The sequence below is a fragment of the Bactrocera neohumeralis genome, chromosome 5 (genome assembly GCF_024586455.1).
Source record: "Bactrocera neohumeralis isolate Rockhampton chromosome 5, APGP_CSIRO_Bneo_wtdbg2-racon-allhic-juicebox.fasta_v2, whole genome shotgun sequence".
NCBI lineage: Eukaryota > Metazoa > Arthropoda > Insecta > Diptera > Tephritidae > Bactrocera > Bactrocera neohumeralis.
This window is the reverse complement of record NC_065922.1, coordinates 48,878,034-48,904,265: the sequence shown is the minus strand read 5'-3', so window position 1 is coordinate 48,904,265 and position 26,232 is coordinate 48,878,034. Positions and strand designations below refer to the sequence as shown.

The 26,232-nt window shown below is 37.2% G+C and overlaps 1 protein-coding gene across 6 annotated transcripts in view; it reads right to left on the bottom strand.

Moving 5' to 3' along the window:
- Window positions 1-26,232, bottom strand: part of LOC126760511 (cAMP-specific 3',5'-cyclic phosphodiesterase) — a 535,699-nt gene that overhangs the window by 207,965 nt on the left and 301,502 nt on the right. The window contains exon 1 of one of the 6 annotated variants that reach the window (XM_050476198.1): window positions 3,694-3,795. The exons of the other annotated variants lie outside the window; for them this stretch is intronic. The gene's annotated coding sequence lies outside the window, so the exon portion shown is untranslated. Of the gene's footprint in view, window positions 1-3,693; window positions 3,796-26,232 lie in introns of those variants that run through there. 6 annotated transcript variants of the gene reach the window in all.

Below are 26,232 nucleotides of genomic sequence, written 5' to 3'. Positions count from 1 at the left end.
GCTAAAAACGCAAAAAGTCATATGGGAAACCTGGATCAGCAAAGGCTCTGCATTTAGTAGAATTTGCTGCATTATGAGCTTCTAAAATGGGTTAAACCCTTGCTGTGGAACGCTACCTACAACAACTCATCAAATTGAAGAGAGGAATTGTTGAAAAATCCCGGAGTTCGTACTATATAAAAGAGAAAAATGTTCAATCATGACAATGCTTGGCCACATGTTGCAAAGACCGGTTAAAAACTGTTTGGAAAACCGAGGGTGAGAAGTTTTCCACACCCGCCTTATATTTACTTGAAAAAGCACTACTTTGTAAGAAAAAGTTCATATTTCTAACACATAAAGTCAAAGTCTTGAGTCCAATGATTTTTTTAGCAGTTGTCGTTGAAGCTAAACCAAACTCATTTGAGATTGAAATTATTAAAAATTATGCTTCAACGGTAGCTAAGCTCAAATTGAGAAGCTCCACCATACTCTAATCAAACGACAGTCAGGTCTATGTAACCGGAACGGACCCGGCTTTTTATCCGGTCAAGGACTACAACAACAAATATTTTAAAAATATTTTTGACACGAAAACGCTTCTTTAGAAGAAGAAGCAAATATTTATAATCAGAACAGGGCATATTAAATTTGCCACGAAGATTGTAACACCTAGAAGGAGACTTCCCACACCCTATAAAATATTGTATACAAGTATATGCATATGATGAGTTGACTCGACTTTGCCATTTCCATATGTTTGTTCGTCTCTCTGTATACAACAATTTTGGATATATCCATCTGAAATTTTGCACCTATTAATTTTTCTCACAAAAGCTGCTATTTTGTCGATACCGCCGATATCGGAGCAATATAGCTGCCATACAAACGAAGCGTTCGGAATCATGTGCTTGAAAGGAACATTTTTTTATTAGACGAAATATGTTTGGGAAATTTGGATTGGATTATTGTTTGAGAAAATGGTACAACCTTTAAAGAAACTGTTCAAATCGGAGCACCATAGTTTATAGCTGTCATACAAACAGAACGAACGGATTGAATCAAGTTCTTGTAAGGAAAATTTTGTAATTGTAAAATGTATTATAGTATAGCTGAGGTTTAAGTGAAGTTTACATCTTTTTTGTTTTCTTTTAAAATTACTGTGTTTACAAACGCTGTATATTTTGAAAATGTTCTGGTTTACTAAGCATTATGAGTGTCTAAATTTTATAAGAACGGGAATTTTCGGAACTTTTCTTTTTTTTTAATTTTTTTTAAGACTGAGTTGTAAATAAATTTACATACAGACTAGAAAACTAAGAGAAGTAGCTCCTTAGGTCTTCGTCCCAGGAACTTTTCAGTGTTTCTACTAATAAGTTTTATTTAATTTCCAATCGACTTTAAGTGTTTTATTGTAACAAAAGTATTATAAGAGCAAAATAGTAAGATATTGTTCATTATTTTAAAATTCTTAATTTATTCTTCAAAATCTATAACATTTGGTGCAGTCTTACTAATTTTTGCCCACAGAGTAGTACTTCTGAAATAGTTCTTAGTACTGCTCTTGCCATTTATTTTATCGAATATACAAATAATTTTGGCCACAAGTATAAGTCGTTGGATGAGATTTAAAATACACTACCGTTTCCAGTCAGACAGTCAGAGCCTTTTCAAACAAAATGAACATGGATTAATATCGGTTCGAGGAGTGTCAATGCGGCAGCATTCTTATATTGCGCTATTCGCTTATCAGAAATAACCACAACTTTGCACAATAACTGACATGTGAATACCAACTATTTTTCAACAAATATTTTTTAATATTTAAAGGCATTTCTCCAGCAAGACACATTTTAGGATGTGACATCCTAAATGATTATCAAAAGTCAAATAAACACTACATAGATCATATCATATAGTTCAGGGCTTTAACTGAAATGTAACGTTCCACGTGCATTTTTTAAAATTTCACAATTTCGAGTTTAGCGGTTATTACTTGCACATATATGTATGTACATATCGTCACCTAAAATGCAAAATAACTTAACAACACTTTTCATACGTTTACAGGCGAAGGAAAAATGATATTAGAAAACTAATATTAAAAGAAATTTCAGTTTTGGTTATAAAATGGTTATGTATTGGATATTATACACTCATTTTGAATTTGAGTTTTGGTTATAAAATGACTATATTTTGGGTATCATACACTCATATTTAAACGAAATTAGAGTTATCGCTATAAAATGGTTATAAATTGGTTATTATATCTGATAACGATTTTGAATTTTTTTTTGATAATACGTTGTTTTGCATTTTAGGGAACGATATATTCGTCTAATCACTTAGGTCAGATGCAATCTTAATCCTGATTAAGATGCACGCATTCAATTTTTTTCTTTTCTTCATATTGGTTCAATAATAAATCGCGCTAATAAATAAAAAAAATATATATGAAAAAAAATAATAAAAATAAAAAATAAAATAAAAATAAATAAATAAAAATATTTAATATAAAGATATAAACTTATGCTTTTTGTGTACCGACATATTTTGGAATAAAGCATTATTTATTTATTAGAATTTAAGTTTAGAAAAATATATACTTTAATATTCATTAACTTCCATAATAGAGCAGCTAAAAAAGCAACACAAACATAAGCAATTTTAATTAATAAAGTTGCTTTTCGAAACCGCCATATTGTTAGACAACACAATAGGAAACAAACACGGCTATTAAAGAGCGTTTGTGTATTTTTATTTAATGAACTTTGTTGCTGGTTTCTATTTTTGAAACACAACTGCTTATTTATATATGTATGTGTCTATTTAGGTATTTGATATAGGTATATATATAGATCACTGCTTTAAAAACCGATTTTGACAGCGCATCACAAAATATTAATACATATATACATATGAATATAGCACATATACATATATAAATACACGCACTATTTATATGTATGTATGTACATCTGCGTGGAGGAAATCTATGAAAGCACACACAGCCTCACTGAGCATTGTCACAGCACACACGGGGGACCAAGTCCAGACGGCGAGCACTTCGTCGCAGACTACCACGATATAGTTCATGATTTCGACAAATTTTTTGCAGCCAACTATAAACACTTTACTTGAAATATTTACTATATTTATTTCACATTTTCAGCCACGCACTCTCCTTGGAGATTTTCACTCACTTTACACGCAGAATTTTCACATTTTTCTCTACAACTTGAAAATTTTTCACTTCGTTTTAATAACACGGCTGCTGATTTTATCTTTTATTTATTATTCGGCTCAACACAAGCGCGCGCGTACGAACGCTCACACAGCGTCTGCTACACAACTGCTCCGGCCGATTTTGGCATGCACAGCTTCTTTGCGGACGCTGCGCTGCGCTACGCTCGCCAACAAAAACAATAACAAACTTCCAAGCAGCGCACAACAGCAAACATAAAATACAATCAACAACAAATGGGATGTCGTCGCAAGCGAGCAGTTAGTTGTACGAGTAAATATATAAAATTTAAACAAAACACGCACATATACACACGCACACAGCTGACGACGCGCTCAATAACAGCTTAGACACGCTCGCCCGGTTTCGAGTTTAGCTTTTATAGCTAGCTAGCTACCAGCCAGCTATTTAACAAACGCATCTTAGTAGCGTCTATAAATTAAGTGCTGCTTAACCGCCGTACTACACACCAGACTAAGAGTGAAGATAATAAAACACTGGCAGCACAGTCTGCTACTACACATACACACACCACTGATTCGACTGTCTGACCGACGACTGTGCCAGCGTCTGAATGAAATCGTACTGAATCGGCAGAATTGGCCAAATGGCGAAAGTGCGCCGTATGTACTATGCTGTGAGCAAAAATAGTAGTAGCGACTAAGTAAGTAGGCAGTATGCAGCAGCAGCAGTGACGCCGACGCTGACGTTGACAGTGACAGCAGCCACTATAGCGAACCCGAAGTAGAAGAGGCAGAAGCATTGAGCAGAAAATCAAAAACAGCTGCGAGCATAGCAGAGTTAGACGGTTGGTGGGTTGGTCGGTCGGTGGAGTGGAGGCTTCAATGCCTATTTGAACAGCAACCAAAGTGGGAGCAGCAGCAGAACAAAAGCTTTTAAGTGGCGTAAATTGTGACGAAAGAGTGTATGCTGGCCAGCTAACTACCAACTAACCCACCAGCCAAGCAACCAACCAACCGCTACGCCTCCCACTCTGCACCGCACCCAAACAACAAACTGCCGGCGCTAACAACCCTCATTCATAAGCACCCTATATTCACAGCACGAAGTGACAAACACGCACTCACTCGCCATCGCCATCGTCGTGCACTGACACATGACAATCGTGTGTTAAAAAAGCGAAGACAACCGATTGTCTGTTTGCATACACACTGCTATATAAATATGTATTTGAATGCGTTTATTTTTGTCACAGCTACCGCTACTGCTGCCGCTGCTGCTGGAGTTCGCTCATTTCGCTGCTGATAAACATCGGGCGCGTAATGAACAGCAGCAGTCGCAGTTGCAGTCGCAGCAGCAGCTTCATCATAAGCACAGCACACTAATAAATACAATAGCAAAGTAATAAAAAGTATAATAGCAAAAATTAAAAAGTGTAGCAGCAGCTGCATACTAACAGGCAGCCATCACTCGTTCGTAACATAACATTGTGAGTGAATTAACATAACATTGCGACTGAGTTAACATTAACAGTGTACTTGTGAGTTAACATTAACAGAGCGTGTTGCATCGAATGTAACTCGTTGGTGGCCCTTGTGTTGCGCTTGCTGTTACTGGAACATTCACTGTTTAGCTCAACACCTGCTTGGGAGCGCCCACCCACACGAGCGAGACGCTCTGCCCCCTGCACTAGACAGTTTTCCACCTAATGTTAACGCAAGTTAAGAAAAATTTCTGTTGTTGGTGCCATTCGCATGTGCGCTCTCTTTTTCTCTCTCTCTCTCTCTCTTGGCTGTATGTAAGTAAGTAAGTAAGTTGCTGACTCGTATCGCCAACAGTTTATCTTTAATAATTTTTATACTATTTTATTTACTCTCTTTTTAATGTGTAATGCTGCCACATAATGAAACATTTTTGAGAGATTTTTGTTGGAATATTTTTTATTTTGAGAAAATAAAATGCAAGCTTCAGTGCCTGGGAAATACTATTGGCCAACATTTAAGCAATAAAATCAAACGGTATTTTCAAATTCGTATATTGAGTATATGGGGGTTAAGGGTAGCATTGGCCAGATTTCATCCATTTTAGGCACAACGACCCAATGTTATTAGAGACAGATGCACTCTGATCGGTATATACGGTATAAAGTCAACCGTAAATTCGAAAATATTTGTATTAGGTACATGGGGGCTAATGTAAGTTTGCTCCGAAAGCACACTATTTTCAGGAGAATATTCTTTCTGAATTTCAATAGTCTACCTCAGAGTTTTACCGGTATTTTAAAAATCAGCTATAGGCACTGAGGTCCACATGTTTTTGGACGTGAGATCGGCTAGGTTATGCCCTCCGAATGGATTAAAACCCTTCAGCTCTGTGAGTATTTGACACACCACCCGCCGTGAGAAGCAGAGGAAGACCATTACTACGTTGGAAAGCCCAGGGGGAGAAGGACCTGGCTATACTTGGAATCTCCAATTGACGCCAAACAAGTTTGGATTAAATATCTTAGTTGGCGCTTATTAGAATATCAAAGCGTGAGTTTCCAAAAATAAACAAAAACCTTAAATGAAATCAAAAAATTAATTTTTCGCTTGTTTTTGCGCACCTATTTAATGCATGTTTAAAAAAAGTTAACAACAATAGGCTGGCAACACTCATATATACATTATCTTCATTCTAAAATAATTTATGAATCATTTAAGCTGTTTTCTCTTTTTTTCTCTCTCTCTAATATATTCTACTCCATTTTTTATCAACTGTTGAACGTTTCCATATGCATTTCTTATCGAATTATATATATATCATTATATCGCCCCTTCTACCAAATGCAATTGTTCACGAGTGTTTATTCAATTTATTTTTTACGAGTACAAGTAAGCGTTTACGGGTTAAATAATACACGCTCGTGCATTGTTTGAGGGTTTGCTTGCACAGTTGCAACCGATACGCTTGGCTTGTTTACTGTGAAATATTGGATTTTCTAGCGATATATTGTGCCATTGAAAGCTGTTTGGCTGTGAAGTGAAGTAAATGAAACATGATGGAGAACTTCAGGAAGGCAATGCTATTTAAATATATTATATGCAAGGAGAAATAAAGTCTAGGAGAAACATTAGATTACTAAAAGAAAGGAATTTTAAAATTTTTGATATTAAAAATATTAAAATATTTAATATTAAAAATACAATTTATTATAACTTCAAAAACAAAAATTATAGATTTTCTTAATTTTTGATGAATGTTACTAATTGAGGATTATTCAAAAATTTTGAAAAATCACTAATAATGACTCAATTGTAGAACTTAGACGTAAACTTCTCGAAGAAGGCTGCACCAGCCGCCTCTGAACAATTGTAGATTAAGCTTTATTTATTTCATTGCACTTATTTATATACATATATGTGACAAAGCTCAGAACCCCCAAAATTATTAAACAAAATGAGTAGGAAACTGGCCATATGAAGAGCCCGAAATTTTCTCCTCTTTCAATGGAATTCCTTAATACTTGAATCACTGTTTCGCTGTTTATATACTGCCTAGAGATATGTGTGTAGATGGGAAGAAAGTCCTATAAAAAAGACACAGTGGTTTTTTTCACGGATTGGTCGAAGCTGAGAGGGAATATTGGAGAAGAAGTTTTTTGTAAGATGCTCTCCGTCAAACTTAGTTTTAGACTAAAGAAACTTTGTAGTATTTTTCAGGCAGAAATGGCTGCTATCAATACGGTGGTACACATAAAGATACGAAATGCCGCCTCTATCAGGGAGGTGAGTATTCACTCCGACAGTATATCGGCCATTTCAGCGTTGAGCTCGCTAACTGTGCACTCAAAGTTGTCAAGGTGTTCTCGCTAGACATAGCATCAAGCTACTTCATTATCAAATTCTTTTGTCCGCTCGCAATTGAATGGGACCGAGTTGGAACTTCATTGGCATCTCGTGTTCTAGGATTGAATTAATAGAACTCGCCTGCGCTCAGCAGGCGTTGGTTGACGATGTGCTCCTGTGTGACTGCAAGATCATTTTGGCCTAGAGTAGAACGCCCGAGATTATCTAAGCTACTGTCCACAACAAAGTCCATCTTGCCGCAATCGTTGGGGTTCTTACTAGAGATTATTCAATATGCAATCATAAGGTAAGGCTAAAAATTTGATATACGCTACTTGTCAAAGTTGTATGAAAGAGAGTAAATTGAAAATATCCAGCGATTTTTTGTTCAGCCTTTGCGAGACTCAAGTTGAAACATCTCGGCAGTCTTACCAAGAGACTGTAGTCTCATCAAAAATGCAATTAGCTGGAAGCGCTAAGGTCTATTATATAGGTATTATATGTAACGGGCAGGCATCCTAAAATGTTCAAGCGAGATTCCTGTGGGTATCGACTACATAACCTAACTAATCATGAACAAAAATTTTTTTAAGCAAAAAACGTTACAGTGTTAATATCTCATATATGTCCACTGTATAATATATATCCTAGATTTATACCGACACGTTTTAAGTCAAGGGAATTCCGTTGACTACTTTTGAAAGAGGTCTGCTTAGACAACTAGTGCGTAGTTTGTATAATAACCGGTCATTCCATTTTTCTTAAGAACTTACTGTGGGCAAAAAATTGTAAGACTTTTTAATTTAAATTTCGCGCAAAAACCCCTTTTTCGAATTTTTTTTTTAGGTTTTTCATGATTGTTAGTGACATCGTTGACGACGAACTACGTCCAACACGTCAAAAAAATTAAGAAATTGGTGATGAATCGTTAGAATATCATTAAGATCAGAGAAATCCATTTTGAAAGATCATTTGGGCGTAAGAAAAGTGAAAGTACAATTCGTCCCAAAACCACTCAACTTTTTCCCAAAACAGCGTCACGTTAACGTCTGTGCAAAAATGCTTTCCGACTACCAAAATTTCATGAAACGTATTATTGCTGGTGATGAGTCGTGGATCTATGCTTACGACCCAGAAACAGAATTTCTCCCGAATTTCACCGCTACCGAGTCGGAGCGCCTATTGGAACTGCTGGAATCCAGATTCTTCTTTTCACAAATATTTAACTGAAAATTCAAAATAATTCAAAACAAAAATCACCTGTTATGAAAGCACTGCTTAAAGCTCCCATTTTCAGTACTTAAGCATAACTTAACACTATTTTTTTGTTTTATCTTAAGCACAACTTAAGTATGGACTGTGAAACCGGGCATTATTATTTTTTGTTCATATAAATACTTCATTTATTTGTAAGGCAACTATATCTCACTAAAAAGGGTAGATGCAATTAACATTTTTTTGAGCAAATCGGTAAAAAATAGTAGAAACTAGAAAACTTTACTTGAATTTTGAAAGAGTACGCCTGTAGACGGCATTGGTGTCTTACGCTATAGAAAAACGTGGAAGCTCTGAAATTTTTGACTTTTTTAAGAGGCCTGATTTTGATTGTAGATTATGGATTTCCTAAAAGAACTTTACATTTTGTTTTTAAGCTGGCTAGAATCTTACTGCAAATATATGCTTCAAAAATGTCTGTTGTAGTAGTATACCTTTGGGCGCTACATATATTTGATTCGAAAATGTTATTTGTAGCATATCTGTGGGCGCCATAGATAAAAATAAAGACAATATAGGAATGATATATGCCTTGAGTGCAACTCTATAATTTGAGGAGGATACATTTGCAGTGAAATGCAATCCTACGCCTATTGAAGAAGTTCTTTTTTTTTATTTTCTGCGAAGACAACCATGTCTGCCCACAACAGCCTTAAAAAGCAGGTTCCGTTAAAAATAATTTTTACAGTGAACAAGTATTTTGCACGTAAAAAATAGCATGTTTTGCCTTCATAAATTCAGTTACGCCAATTAAAATTAATACAGCATTGCGCCAACGCCGCGAGCGCAACAATGCAATACGTACGGACGGACGGAGGAGTGTGCATAGAGAACGGGTATTTAAGCAAAACATACACTTGACGGTGTAATTAAAATTCAAACTAATGAAACTTTATTGCGCAAAACAAGCAACAAAAACCGAGAAAGGCAGCAAAACTGCAAAGACAACAATATAAACGAAAACGCAACAAAAAACAAGCAACAAAAACAACAGTAAAATCGAAACCGAAAGCAAAAAATGCAAAGGGAAATTGCAAACGTTTGTCGTCATTAGCACAGCGAAATGCGGTTTATAGTTGCATGCAACTAAACAACAACAATAACAACATCAGAGCCCAGAATGCCACGCACAGTTGCTGTTGTTGTTTTACGCTTAGCAACACTTTGTTGCATGTGGTGCACTTTCACTTTTATGTGGCCACCAAGAAGCAGAAACAGAAACAGAAACAGACGTCATAACTTCATTTAGCATTGCGCCATTCGCACTGTTGTTGTTGTTGCTATTGTTGGTTATGTTTTTTTGTTGTTCTACAGCTATTTTTACGTCTGCAATTTTAACCTTTGGAATTTTGCGCTCGCTCACGCAATCAATTGTTTGTTTGTTTGCTGTGTTTGTTGTTGTTGTTGTTAATGTAAAAGTTTTAAACATACAACATTTATTTTTAGACACTTTGCACGCCTTGGGACCCAGCACCACACACACAGACCAACAAATTTCGACTTAATATGCACAATAGTACATAAATAGTTTTAATATTCGCTTATTAAATGTGTGTGTGTGTGTGCGTGTGTGTAGTTTAAATTGAAAGTCGGGTGGTAAAATGTGGTCAGCCCTTCGTTTCCTTGGTTTTAGTTAAGAACTCTCTTGGAAGCAAGGTCATGCCGCAATGTGGCTAGCACTAAATTTACAGGTTTGCTTGTTGCAGTTGTTTTTGAATTTTCGACTTATAGTAGATCGCTGTCATCGATGCTATTCAGTGGTAGACGCAGGAAACATGTCGTTTTGAAGCTGTTGCAACAAAAATATAGAGCACTTAGATTCTTGTTGAAACTTTCCAAAACAAAAAAAAAACAGAACAAATGGCCAAATCAATTTATTTTATTCAAAATAGTTTCCTTCTGCTTCAATACAGCTTTTTGCATGATCCGAAAGCATGTCGAACCACTTTGTAAGACGTTGAAACCACTCCTGCACTCTGCTACGGGATAGGCAATCATCGCAATAAACTTGTTGAATTGATGACTTTCTAATCGGCAACACAAATGCAAAAGATTTTAAACAGTCTTTTTTATACTATTGCAACATGTTGCTACAAAATATAAAAGTTATGTCCGGTTGTATGGATCACACAAAACCAATCGAGTTAGATATAGGGTTGTACAAGGTGCGTTCCAAAGTAAACAGGACTTAAAAAAAAACAGAACAAATGGTTCTTTCGGCAAAATCAAGTTATTTTATTCAAAATAATCTCCTTCTGCTTCAATACAGCTTTTTGCACGGTCCAAAAGCATGTCGAACGAGTGTTTTAGCTCGTTGGCCGGTATGGCCGCCAGTATGCCGATGCAAGCCTTTTGAATGACCTCTACGTCTGCATAACGCTTTCCTTTCATGGGTAAATGCATTTTTCCGAAAAGGAAGAAGTCGCACGGTGCAATGTCAGGTGAATACGGGGAGTGGTTAATGGGTAAAAAGTGATTTTTGGTCAAATAATCGTCCCTCTAATGTTTCTAAACAATGTTTGGTCGTCAGTCAATTTGTGCGGAACAAACCGTGCGAACACCTTTCGTAAGCCCAAATGTTCGGTCAAAATACGATAAATCGATGTTTTGGAGATGTTCAATTCCATTTCCATGAATTTCGATGATGATTTCGACTGATTTTTGATAAATTCACGCACAGTTTCGATGGAATTTCTGGTGATCACGGATTTTGATTGGCCCACATGTTGATCGCCATTTATGTCCTCCGACCACTTTGAAAACGTTGAAACCACTCGTGCACTCTGCTACGGGATAGGCAATCATCGCAATAAACTTGTTTCATCAATTGAAACGTTTCGGTAAAAGTTTTACCAATTTTAAAACAAAATTTAATGTTGTCTCTTTGTTCGAAGTTCATTTTCGCACCGATAACACAAACGTACTGACACTTAAAACGCAATAACTTCACTTCCAATCAATGAAATGTCATGAAATTCTCACTGGACAATCGATAAAGATAGCAGATCACCAGTCGACATATAGATGGCACCACCAAGGGACGCTAGATTCAAAAAGTCCTGTTTACTTTAGAACACAGCTTGTATAATATATATTGTCACCTAAAAGCAAAACCACGTATCATAAAAAAAAAAAGAAAACCGTTGTCAGCTATATTAACCATTTTATAACCAAAACTTAAATTTTATTTCAACATGAGTTTATGATAACCAATATATAACTAAAACTCAAAATTTGTCTCCATATGAGTGGTTTCTTTTATAACGTTTTCCCTACGTCTGTAAACTTTTGAAAAGTGGTGTTACATTATTTTGCATTTTAGGTGACTATGTATAAAAAACAGAGTGCTGTGAACACGAATACTTGAAAAAATACAGAAAACATATAGAAACTAGGTATATCTCTTATTCACATAACCGATAAATGAAGAGTGAGATAATACTCTTAGAGAATACCTGGACCAATATGGATTTTTGGTACCACTGGCTATTTTATTCTTCCATTTCAAAGAATTTTGCTTCTTTACCCAGCAATTTAAAATTTTTTAAGCCCATAACATTGAGTTAAAAAATTTTCACAAATACACTAAAAGTCTTCAAAACTTTTTGCAACTTTAAATTATCGTAAAATATTTTTAAAAACATTTAAATTTGATAAATAAGCAAGAAAATCGATATTTTGAAATTTCCAAAATTTCCTCGTTTAAAAAATTTTCGGAACGAGAACGAGAGGTATTACTTCTTGCAAAATACACGAAGCCTTCTTTTTTTCGGAACTTTGAGTTTCAATTTGCAAATATTCGTACTTTAATTTCAACGTTATCTTTAAGATAAATAACTATCAAAAATATTGAATTAAGTTAGAAATTAAGAAAGCAAATTTCTTCTCAACGAACTTTTCAGCAAAATCCACGAGTTATTTACTATTATAGGCTTACATAGCTGAACATATCGAAATACGACAGTTGGATCTACTTCACCGGAACGGACCAGAACTTTTATCCGGCCAAAAACTGTTAACTCGGCAGAATTCGTTCGCTAAAACAACAAAACCAACAACAAAGTTTGTGAATGCAATGTCATGACGAAGGTATACATACTTAGTAAGACTTGGTTCATAATTTTAAAAATCTTTATTTGTTCTTCAAAATCTTTGTCGTTCCCCTCAAAGTAATTCCCTTTAGCCCTAATACACTTGTGCCAACGTTTTTTCGAATCCTCGAAACAGTTGTTAAAGCCTATTCCAGGAACAGCCTTTACTGCGCGTACCGATTCACGTTGAATGTCTTCAATTGACTTAAAACTTAATTTTTTGAATAGCCAGAAGTCACATGGAGTTCAATCAGGCAAATAAGATAATTATTAGTTGAAATTTGAGAAAAACTCACGAAAAATCAATGCAATATGACGCATAACACTCAAATAGTACTCCTTATTGACAGATTGGCCGGACGGAAGTAAGTCGGCGTGCACTACACCTCGATAATCGCAGAAAACTATCAACATAACCGTGATATTTGACTTGCTTTGATGTGATTTTTTCGGCTTCGGCTCACCTTTGTGACGACATACGCCCGATTGATCGTTTGTTTCCGGGTCGTAAGCATATATCCAAGTAATTACACGCTTCATGACATCCTGTTAGTCGGAAAGCATTGTTTCACTGACGTTAACGCGACGCTTTTTTTCAAAAAATTCAATTGAGTGATTTTGGAACCAATCGTGCTTTTACTTTTCTTAGGCCCAAATGATCTTTCAAAATGGTTATCACTGATCTTTCCGATATTCCAACGATGCCAGTAAGATCTCTGACCATTAATCGCCGATTCCCAAGAACCAGTTTTATTTTATTGTCGTGGTGATCATTAATTGATGTTGATGGCCGTCCTGGGCGCGCTTCGTCGTCGACGCGTTCTTGACCTTCTTCGAATAATTTGTACCAACCAAAAACTTGCGCGCGACAAACAATTGTCTCCGAAGGCCTTTTCCAACATTCCAAACGTTTCCGCTCTAAAAGTTTGGTTCCGCACACGAAATTTAATTTAAACTCTTTGTTGAATAATTTAATTCAAAGTAGAAATCGTACGTAAAAGTACTTTATGTACTGAATGACAAGCTACACTGATAAAGCTAACTAAAAAATAGGTTTTCATGCGAGATTTAAATAAAAAATCTTACAATTTTTTGCCCACAGTAGTATATCAGAAATCTAAGAAATCGCGAATGGATCTGTCCCCAGTGATCTTGTTCTTCCCTCAATCCTCAATAGAATGCCTCTTAAAAAGAAATTCTACAACATTAAAGAGGTAACAACAGATGCTGAAGCCTATTTTAACGAGTCGTACCACTCAAATTGTATTGAAAAGTTGGAGGATCCCTTTAACAGAACTGCAACGGTTGAGTAATAAGTTGAAAAACCCGAACTTTTGCCGAAAGTTTTTTAAATGATACGACTGCCTAGACTAGATACTGCTGTGAATCGCCTTTAATGGGTAGCCTTAAAAAAGGAAAACACCCGCTAATGCAATATAATGGACAAGAGCAAAAGGGTGTATCGTCAAAGTCAAAGGGTGTATCAAAGTGACAGTAAATTATTTATTTTTATAATTGCTTAAATTTATGCTGAGTCTTAAACCATTAAAAAGTTATCAAACACATACAAGCAGTCTATCTAATCCCACACTTTTATACAAATATGAGTATAGTGTGAATAGCAGCAACGGTTTAAAGTGCAGCAGGTGCGACTAACAGTTAGAAAATTGCATGCTTCGACAAATTTCTGTAAAAATACATATATCTAGTTAGGTGTATATTTAGATAATATCACACATTTTGTCATAGACACATATTATATTGCGCACTCGATTACTGCTGCATATGCCCGGTAGGAAAGTTTTAGGCAATGTCACTGCATTCTCCCAATTTTGTTGTAGAAATATAGATTCGAAGTTGTTCAATAAAAATGTATGTATATATATTAGTGATTAGTGAGTTTATGACATAGTCAGCAGTTTAAGATATTAAGCTTTTATGGGTCTTGAAGCTCTTCAACTTCTCGGTAGTTATATCCCGGATTGCAACAACAAAAAGAAAACTTCGGAGACGCGCGATGACAATAACCTCAGTTTTTGAGTTATCGATAGGATAGTTATAGGATCAATATAGGATATAGTTACGAACTGACCGATCAAATTCCAGCACTTATATTGGAAAACTTATTAATTTAAGATATTATCTTTTATAAAAGATTCTTCATCCTTGTTGAGAAACCATAACAACCTTCTTGTCGAAGAAGCTTTCTTATATCAAGGAACGTTAGAGAGAACTAGCAAAAACGTTTTCCGGACGCAATCCGTTGATCGATTTCAGATTTAGTTGTATGTACTACATATAGGTTAGGTTAGGTCGTAGGTTTGATCCAAAATCGATGTGTTAAATAAAAACTCCCAAAAGTGAATCACCAGATTCTTAAAGATCGTCGAGGTGTTTTGAGCTTATCACAAATTTATTGAGACGTTTAATAACAAACCCAACAATTCCACTACCTTTTGCCAAAGGTGTGTCTACCGAGATTTTTCAATCTGCGTCTTGCAAAACCCGGCCAAAAGGTGTCGCCACCCCGTCTTCTCCATACAGCTTTGGTAAGGAGCATCCAACTAAGTATTTGGTCGCTCTGCGTAAGAGTCTAATGTATAGTGACGCCTACAATTGAAGCGAGATTGACTTTGCTAAGAGCTACTAGCTCGGAGGATCTCTTGCGGTTCACTCTAGGCTGGAAGGACGCAAAAGTGCTGGTTGTTGACCAGGGCTTGCTGCGCTCACTGTGGGTATAAGGTTCTAACACTAGAATGCAAGAAGACGTTGGAAAACTGAGTCGTTTCCGATACGATGAAATTGGAAAGGGCACCCGCCTTAGCAAGCTCGACGGGTTTGCAGTTTCCGACGACTCTACTGTGACCGGGAACCCATATAAAAGATATTAGACTTGGGGTTTCCCGGTCACAGCGGGATCGTCGGAAACTCCAAAGCCGCCGAGCTTTGCTTAGACGGGGTGCTTTTTCTTCAATTTCATCGGACTAGAATAAAGTTTGAAGCTATTGCTAATGAGGTCATGCACTCCTTGATCAGTTTTCACCACACAGTCAGCAAGCTCATAGCCTGTACACCAGCTCGGCTATCGGTCGCTACGGGAACTAGTTACGCGTCTGGTCCAAAGTTACTAAAACTGAGCAAGAAGTATTTCCAGTTGGTTGTTAATAAAAACCTCAAACTAGTTACGCGACTAGTTCCAAATTCATTAAAATTCTCTTAGAGGACAACCAGCGTGCTCGAAGCCGGTACACCCGCTCGGCTGTCGGTCGCTATGGGAACTAGTGAGGCGTCTAGTACAAATTCAGTAAAACTGAATTAGAAGTATTTCCAGTTGATTATACATGAATACATCAAACTAGTTAGACGACTAGTTTCAAATTCATTAAATTAGGATTTTCCTAAAGGGTACACTACACTAAATCCATGCATAAATGCATGTGGGTGTTCGAGTAGCACTTAGAGCGACAACATGCAATGAGCCTGTAAAATGGAATAATAACAACAACAATAACAACAGCAGCCAAGCAATGACATTCCCAACAGTCGGAGAACTGCCACCAACGTGACGATTACAAACGAGCTGCGAACGACGAATTTACTATGTACTAGAACGGCAAATGCACCAGCACACACACACAGCCACGGACATTAAGCCATATACACATGCAATGCGGATATGTGCTGCAGCTGGCGCACATTAAGTGATAACGACAAGGCAACAAAGTGTCAGCGGAATAATAATTTAATTTAGCCGTAAAACAGAAGCAGTTAGAACTACGTGTGTGCCTGTATTTGTGGGCGCGTGTGTGTGTGTAAGTGTGTTGTCATGGCAGTGTGTTGGTGCTGTATGGTCGGTGAGTTGCTGTTGTGTGGCAGCTCGCAATCGTCGTCACTCCTAATGGCAACGGCACTATTTTGCACACACATGCATACACAACACACACACACAAATAACGTTTGCAGCCATATTGATCGCATGTTGGTGTTGCTATTGTTGTGACCACTAGTGACGCGTGTGCATACAAATAATAGCCGCACAGCATATTATCGTTACCATGGGCAAATCACTGCCGTGCATTTGGTGCGGCACGTCAGCCATGGTTGCAATGTTGCATTGTTGCACTATTTTTATTTTATTATGCCACTTATATGGGCACCGCCCGCCGGTGCTGCAGCCACACAGCGTACACCGTAGTAAGTGTAATGCGATGTGTAGTTGGAGCCAGCAGGCTAGGCTGGGCTGGGCGCTGACGGCTTGTTGCATGCCACGCTGGGCGTAAAACTATTTTTAAAGTAACCGTAAATTATCTTCTTTGCGTTTGGCGTTGCATTGAAATTGAAACGTACTCGTTGTTGGCCGCCGTGTTCGACTAAACACTTTAGTTGCCGTATTGTGTGGCAGGTAATCATTTGTCGTTTGTAAACGTGCAGGTGGTTTAGGTTTTATGAATTATTTGCGAAATTGCTTGTGGCAGGAATTCAATTACTCGGACACACAGTTCACTTCAATGGATTGAACTGTGATTTTATTATACTCGTAGCGAAATTGTGTTTGTATGTGGTTGGGTTGGAGGAATGCGAATGCGGAGGGTGGCTAGGTGGTTTGTTAACAGACTTCACCTATTTTCGACACCGAGGCATACCAGACGCCAGATGGAAGATGCCTACACACTCTTAGCATTATGATGACCAACACTCTTATATATAATATGGCATCTCAAGCGAGCCTGGCGTTGAATCCAAAAAACAAAAAAATATAAAACGGAACGGATCTACTTGTTTCCACTCCCTTTGATAAATGGGACACAACTCTCTCCCTGAAGAACGGCAGAAAACGTCTTGGGATAGGCTTGAACAGAAAATTACTATGGAAGCCCAATACAGATGAAGGAGTAACAAAAGCAAGCAATTTCTTATATGCATGTAAGCAGATGCTCGGCCTAGTCTGGGGCCTTTCTCCCTCTCTCATGTTCACGAGTTACGAGCAACACGTTAACTATTTGTACGGTGACTGGTCTGAACACTCGGAAATCCTCACTCACTTTGGCTTCGTACCTGATCACTTCGATCATGGAATCGCCAAATCGAACTCTAGCGGCTCCTTCTCTACCCAAACACCGGCGAGATAGTTGTGGGTGTGATGAAGCCGTTGACGGAGAGGAGCAGCGAGCTTCTTCACGAATGGGTCAAAGCTTCTGGGGAAGGTTTACTGTCAGGAGATCTCTATCAACTCCTGTTTCAGACTTCCTGACTATTGCAGTGTCTTCCAGGCTAAGGTTACAGCCATTAAGGTAGCAGTAGATTTACTGTTCCGGAGTGCGGCCTCCTTCAGAGAAGTAACCATCCACTCAGATAGTAGAGCGGCGATACTAGCCTTGAACTCATTAACAGTGCGTTCAGGGTTGGCCAAGGAGTGCTTTATCTCGCTATCAATAGCATCGAGGGTCTTTGTGATAAGACTGGTAATCGTAAGCGGATTCTCTGAAATGGAAGCGGGTCGGTCCTGTAGTATCCTCTTGTGTTCTAGGTTTAGCGAAAGCTTGGCCAGCGCTGCGACACCATCGGTACATGCGCTGTCGCAAAAGCCTTTTGGACCAAGATTGATTGCAAGAGATCTAATAATCTCTTTGCCAAGTTTTGGGGATTTTAACGGAGCATTGACCTACTGGCATCCACGCAGTAAGGCTGGGAATCCTACCAGACGTCATCTGTATCTGTATGGAAGAAAATAAGGAGGGAACAACACAAGACTTAAACACTCGGGAGCGCATATATTCTGACATTCCACCGAGCTGGCGAGAACGCCTGCACAAATTTGCATTGGCTACTAAGCGTTTTGCTAATTTGTAAGTTCGAACACAGGAGCTATTCTATTCTATGGCTTCACAAAGGACTACATACAGTAGATCTTTGATCAGCCATCTAGCCTAACCTAACCTAACGATGGCTCGGAAATGGGGTACAAAGTTAGTTCGTGGATATGATGTCCAGACTTTGGCATAAAGCAGCCTTATCTGGACAGTCAAGTGGCAAACAAGGCTTTGATTTTGTTTCGAATATCGGCCAGAACTATCTTGAAGATCAGAACAGTAGTAAAAACTATCGTCAGAACCAAGCGACTTCACTTCCACTGGGTGCCACTTCACAAAGGCAGCTATGGCATGATATAGTGGACGAGAATACTAAAAGTGGTGTACGGTTGCCACCCGAAAACATGATTAACATTGAAAGACCCATGTAATGTTCATACTATAATCTGGACAAGGGCAGGAAAATCAAAACGTGATGAAATGATCTACCTGGATGTAAAACTGCAAAAGCCATGTGTAAAACAGTAGTTCGGAAATATATTAAGATCTTACTAGCTGACGTTAGAAGGAACTGTAGGAGTTTGATTGGAATACTACTCACAGTCTAGAGGCGGCACACGCCTGCAAAATGGAGCTTACAGATCGAGAAGACTGCAGGAAGTGTCAACAGCAAAGTAACAGGGAAGCATTAGAGCATCGCTTGCGCCTTTGTCCCACATTGGCAAGACTATGTTGCAAGCATCTGGGGTTCCCACGGTTTGAGACACTTAAGAAGGTATAGTTAATGAGTTCACAGAGTCTGTTGAAATTCGCGTCAAGAGCAGGTATTCTAAGGTATGAATACCACTCACGGACTTTGTAATAAACTACATCTTGTATCGCAAAAGACTGGACTAAGGCTCAGTAGCCTACTAAAATATCCTGACTAAACGCAGTTTGATTTACAAACAGTTAGTACGATGAGTAAAATTCTTCTAACAAGATGTGCCATTTCATTTTGAGTGCGGAATCAACTTTCTGGTGCCGAAACGTTTAGATTGTTGGAAAAATCGTTCGGTGATAATTGCTTGCACCGAGCAAGTGTTTTTGATTGGCACAAATTAAACAAAGAGGGTCAAGAACGCGTTGAACCATAAACGACGTCCAGCGTACGGCGATCGTCATCAACTAATCTAACACGTCAATGAAATAAAGGAATTGCTGCTTGAGCATCGACGATTAACAGATATTTTACTTCTATCGAAGGGAATATCGGAACGATCGGTGAAACCCATTTCAAAGGATTATTTGGACCTAAGAAAATTGAAAGCACGATTGGTTCTAAAATCACAAAATTTTTTCCATAAACAACGTTGCGTTGACATCTGTGAAACAATGCTTTCCGGCTACCAGGATGTCATGAAACGTTTTATTATCGGCGATGAGTCTTGGATCTATGCTAATGACCTGGAAGGAGGATTACTTTGAAGGCGACGATATAGATTTTGAAGAAAAAGAAAAATTATGAACAAAGTCTTACAATTTTTTGCTCATAATAGTGTGTATATATTTTTAAAAATCTTAAACTATCAGCAAAACGATCTACCCTAATCTTAAAAATAAATAAATACATATATTAGTGAGTACAAGTGCGTACGTGCAATTTTATCAATCTGCTCAATGCTCAACCAGCACGCTAATACATTTCTACGCTTCGAAGCGCCATGATTAACGAGTACAGTGTGAACGAACACAATCAACACAAGCGGAGTAAATATATACCATGCATGTATGTATGTAGAGTTAAAAGTTCGAAGAGAACGCCAGTGTGAGAGTTAACAGAGGCGGAAGTGCAGTAACCGCGCAACAGCAGCAGCTGACTGCCAACAGGACACGAGCTGCGAAACAACGACGGATGTCGGCCACACAAACATACACACTCACAGATGGCTAACATACAATAAACACACAAAAAATATATACGAGAAAGTAGCAAGATAAGAGAGCGAGCGCACAAGTGAGTGTGTATACAAGAGCTGAAAAAAAGACACACACACACGTGTATAGGCGACGCCACGAAGCGCGCGCTTGTGTGTGTGTGTGCTGATGACGAGGATGTTGGCAATGAGCTGCGTACTTACGCTGCTGCTGCTGCTTATCAAGGTGAGGCGTGTGGAGCGTAAAGCGTTGCGCGCTGGCTATGCCTGCTGTGAAGGCTTAACGGTGCCGGTGCGAGGACAGGCCAAAGTACGGAAATTGCGCTTGAAAAGGTTAGCAACAATAAGCCAAGCTACAGCAGCGAGCGTTCAAAATAGATATAAGCAAAATACATACATATATATGCATTTGGCTGGGGGAAGCGTGTGAATAAAATGTAGGCAAATTGTATGGAAGTGTGTCTGTGTGGATGTGTGTGTGTGTTAAAAGTGAACAAAGCGTAGAAATTGAAGTGTTTGACAAAAGGAAATTTCATTTAAAAATTGTACGTTTTCAAGATGTGCAGACTCACACACACGCACACGAAGAAACATACAGAATACATATATGCAACTACATTCGCAGATATTTGTCTTCAGTCGTGTTTACTACACATGTGGTTGCCTACATTAAGGCGCACACGCTTGACTTGCGGAGCAAGACGTGTTTACGCAAACACAAAACGTCGCCGAGGGACGCCTGAAATCAGCGGTGGGACGCACATTAGACCGCATTTAAGTTTAATGGCGTTGTTTGACGCTCGCTGTTTGTGCTTACTTTTTGGGGCGCAACGCTACAAGAAATGAATGCACAAAATGTAAATGATAAAGCAAGCAAACAATTGCTGCAAAGACAAGCCTACGCGTTGCCAACTGTCTACATGTACTTGTGGAAATGCCTTACGCACCCGCTGGTCAATGACAATGGGTTGGATGGGTCCAGTGTTGCGGGTCGTAGACTATTTCGAATTAACAAAATGTCAACGATAAATAAACGAAAGGAAAAAGTAAAAATTTCAAGAGGAGCGGAAAAATAGGCGTCGCGGGAATTTAAGTTTGAATATAATTGTTTGCTGGCAAATAAGGTCATTGAAGGCCTTACTCAATTAGTTAAGTAGAAGAAGTATTTTGCATATGTAGCCTACTTTGGGGAGTAAAGCTAGAAAATTCCTAAAGAATATGTTTACGGGAATGAATATGTGAGGGATTTATTTTGAGATATTTTTACTTAATTTTTAACCTTGAATTTTATCGGCAGGTAGTATTAGATCAAGTGGAAATATTTACAGTATTAATTTCGAAATTTAAATCTTGTACTCAGTGGATCTAACGAAACCTTAAAACTACGATAAAGCTTCTAAAGGTACCATAAATAGTTGTCAGTTGTTAAAGTAGGATGTAAACGAAATAATTTTGTCATATTTTATTTTTCAGTAAAGGATTCGAAAAGTTCTTACTATAAAATTTTGGGAAAATTGGCAACCCACAAAAACGAAAGACTTTTAAAAAGTTTGTGTCACGCTTGTGGTAAGAAGGTTTAAGCCAGCTTTAAACTTTGAATATATTTTGGAATAGAGCTGCCACCTATCAAAAAAAAAAATGAAAACCTTAAACAATTTAAAAGAACTTGAGCACAACATAAAATTGTCCAAATATCACTTTAGACATACTTGGAATAGAGTTGCCACCTATCGGATATAAATTTAAAAATGAAAAAAAACTAGTGCCAAATAGAGAACTGCAGAGTATTCTACTTTGAATATTTTTTGGAATAGGGTTGCCACCTAGCGAAAAAATTAGCAAAAAAACTTGAGCCAAACATAAATATGCTCAAAATATCACTTTAGACTTACTTGGAATAGAAAAAATGAATTGAACATTGGAACATGTTTTCCAAAAGAGTTGCCATCTGTCGAAAAAAATTGAAAATTTAAAAGCTCACGCCAAACATAGAATTGCACAGGATTTCACCTTGAATATATTTTGCAAGAGAGCTGCCACCTACTTTGGACATATTTTGCAAGAGAGATGCCACCAAACGAAATAATAAGAAAAATTATAAACTCGTTCCAAACATAGAACTGTGCTGGATTTCACTTCTGTTATATTTTAGAAAAGGGTTGCCACCTACCGAATTTTGTTTCTGTTTAGAAGCATAAGCCAATTATAGTAGAAATGTGCAAGGTTTCACTTTGGACATACATACATATGTACATATACATATGTATATACATACATATAGTATATACATATATACATACATACATATATTGGATAGAGTTGCCACACATAAAACAAAAAAACATAAATAAAAACTCAAGGCAAACATAGATCTGCGCAAAATTTGTTTCGGAAAATTTTGAAATAGAGTTGCCACCTGTCCAAAAAGGAATTAAAACTTATAAGGATTCTTCAAAAATAAGTTCTTTGACCACAGTTTTTTCTATTTTTGAAGTTTTGATTTCTTCTAAATATTTTTAATATAAATGAAAAGAAAAGTATAGGGAAAAAATATATTGAAAACGTGTTTTCGCATGACAGTAGATTGAACCAGGATCTTCATCTTCATCACAGACCAACTGGCAATTATATTACGAAAGGCGAAACAGAGAGAGCTATACAATCCATGAAAAATTACAAAGCAACAGGTCCGGATGAGGTTCCAGCTGAAATTTTAAAGTTAATAAATGACAAAAATATGACTCTCTTAGTAAAGCTTTTTAACCAAGTTTATGACAGTGGCCAATATCCAAAAGACTGGTTAAAATCAACATTCATACCACTACCTAAGAAAAATAATGCGAAACATTGTGTGAGTACAAACTAATTAGTCTAATGTCACATGCTCTTAAGATATTTCTAAAAGTCATTCACGCCAGAATATATAAGAAATGTGAAGAATCAATGGGTAAGACGCAATTTGGCTTCAGAGAAGGTCTTGGAACACGCGAGGCATTGTTCTGTATACAAGTCTTGGTTCAAAACTGTAAAGATGTCCAAAAATATGTATTTTTATGCTTTATTGATTATGAGAAAGCTTTCGACACCATTAAACACGATAAACTTATGGAAATTCTTCATTCTATGGGAATAGATGACAAAGAGATTCGTTGCATAAGAAATCTGTATTGGCAACAAACTGCCCATGTAAGCATCAATGGTGATATAACCGAAGAAATATCTATTTCACGAGGTGTAAGACAAGGATGCATTCTGTCACCCTTGTTATTTAACATATATTCGGAAGTAATATTTCAAGAATCGGTAACCAGTATTGATCAAGGTGTGAAAGTTAATGGTATTTTCATAAATAATATACGCTATGCAGATGACACTACACTTATAGCCGATAGCTTGATGGGATTACAAGAACTTGTAAACCGAGTTAACTTACGTGGTGACGAATATGGCCTACACATTAACATAAACAAGACGAAGTATATGATTATCAGTAGGAAAAATATATACAATGACACACACCTCATGGTTAATAACAATCCAATCGAAAGAGTTAAAAATTTCAAGTACCTTATATATTATATATTAACGAAAGTTGGGATTGTTCAAAAGAAATAAAATGTCGAATCGAATTTGCGCGAACAACTTTTCTCAAATACAAAAACATATTATGTAGCCATGACCTCAACATCACAACCAAAATACGTTTTTTAAAATGTTATGTTTGGTCAGTGCTTCTCTATGCGATGGAAACATGGACTCTAAAAATCACAGATATGAACAAGCTAGAGTCCTTCGAGCTATGGCTTATTAGAAGAATCCTAAAAATTCCATGGACAGATCGAGTTACAAACAGTGAAGTTTTGAGAAGAGTGAACCGCAATAGAGAGTTGTTAAGGACCATAAAACGAAGAAAAGCAGCCTGCCTAGGACATATTATGATGCACTCTAAGTATGAGCTCCTACAAATAATTATCCAAGGAAAAATTGAAGGAAAACGTGGTATTGGCCGTAAACAACTTTCGTGGCTTCGAAACATTCGACAATGGACAGGAATCCAGAACATTGGCAACCTTATAGATGTGGCGAGATAGAGAGAGAAATATGCTGCGATAATTCAAAATCTGTGATAATTTTTATTTTTTTTTTTCTTTCAATATACAATATATAGTATATATTTAACATGTAAACAATACATTATTATATTAATATTAAGCTTATTAATATTGTACATAGTACTAAATGTTATATGATCACCAATATTCGAATACGAATTGGCAAATAAAGAAGAAGAAATATTTTTGGGAAACTACACCCTCATCAATTTCTTCAATTTGAGTAATCTCAAAATTGCAATAAAATTTTATTTGCAGATAAAAATATGTAAAAGCTCGGTGGATAGCTGTTTTCAACAACAATAAAAAACACTGTATTCTAATTAACCCTCAAATTAATTGTCTGTAAATTCTTAATGTGAAACGGAAAATGCCTGAAGCACTTTTACTATCAATTTCATTTATTTAGAAAAACAACAAAAGAGTTACCCCAAGCAGAGAGGTTGCATTGAACTCGTCCAAATATATTTAAATCACTCGCTGCGCCTGACAATTCATCGCCTTACAAATAAAATTCATATTATAAGCCAAATAAATACATGAATGAATTTATATTTAGCAGCGATGGGTATTTTTTTATAATTCAGCCACTCCCAGCCATTGTCAGCAGTACGCCTTTTGGTCTATTAAAACCCACGAACCTATGCCGCCCTCCCGAACACCCTACACCCTTTTAAATGGCAACTTTTGTCAAGTCAGAAAACAATAATGGATTTGTTATTGCACTCGAGGGATTGACGCCCATTCCGTGCTTATGACCTTTGTTACACACACACACACACGTTTGCCTTTCTACATTGTGTGTGTGTGCTAATGTGTCGGCCGCATTGTCTTTTCCGCCTTCGCCAGTAGTTTTGTGTCAATTCAGCTGCCGTCTTGCTTTCACTTTATTTTTTCTGCTTATTTTTTACTTTTGTTTTATTTGTCTTTCGGCAGTGAAGTGTTCATCGGTCTACGGTCCGGGTTTTTGTCTTCTCATGCAGGCTCCAACGGCTGCTTGCTCACCGCCGTGAGTGTGTGTGTTTGTTTCCATTTAAGTTGATCCGCTTTTGTTTTACTTGGAATTCATTTTCATCAACATTCCTTCACACATACGCATGCATTTTCGGAGACCTTTCACGTTCGAGTCATTGTGCACAGCTGTGTCTAGCGGCAGCTTCTCTTCAGCGCATTGGCCGGGCGGAGAGCAGGCTCAGCAGCGAGAGACAATTAAAGTGTTCAAAGTTTGTGGGCGAAAGGAGTTATGAACTTATTTCGAAGCACTCCGCTTTACGTAAATGAGTTGCGAGCGGTAAAGTGAACTGGACAAATGTGGACAGCTTGTAAAAGTAGCAGCGCGCTGATGGACTGGTGAGGATTATGCAGTGAAATCGGATGAGTTTAAATTTAATGTGAAATGAGCAGTTTGAGGAGAGAGTTTAAGTAATCGAGAGATACCCTTCTTTGTGTGTGTGGCCTTAATTCCATATTTTAAAGAGGTTCGAACATTTTGGGGAATTTTTAATGAAATTTTATTCTATTAATTCTATATTTTTATGTATTTTTTGTTTTTTCATTTATTTTTTTGAAGACAACATACCTTTAAGGAGGGGAGCTTCTATTCAAGATGCTTTATATGAATTTTCTTGCTCTAAGAGTGATAATATTCATAATCAGGCACTAAGGAATAAATGCAAGCAAGGGTTGAGTAATGAATTAATAGTTTAGACATCAAGAAGAACGATGTAGTTTTGGAGACAGTTAGCTAAAAAAAGTGCAAAGGACAAAGATTTCAACTTTAATCTTACTGACGTAACCAGAGTGGAGCTGAATTTATAGCTACCCAGTGACTGTTCCCTTTGCTACAGTAAAGTTATTATCTAGTTTACCTGGGTACTATGTTAACCAATTTCTTTGCCGAAGATTTCCACTAAATGCCATTTCCTTTATCTTCTCAATGCCCATTGTAAGTTATCATTATCCTTCTATGGGAAAACATATTTTGACTACATTAAACTTAAAAACTTCAATACAAAAT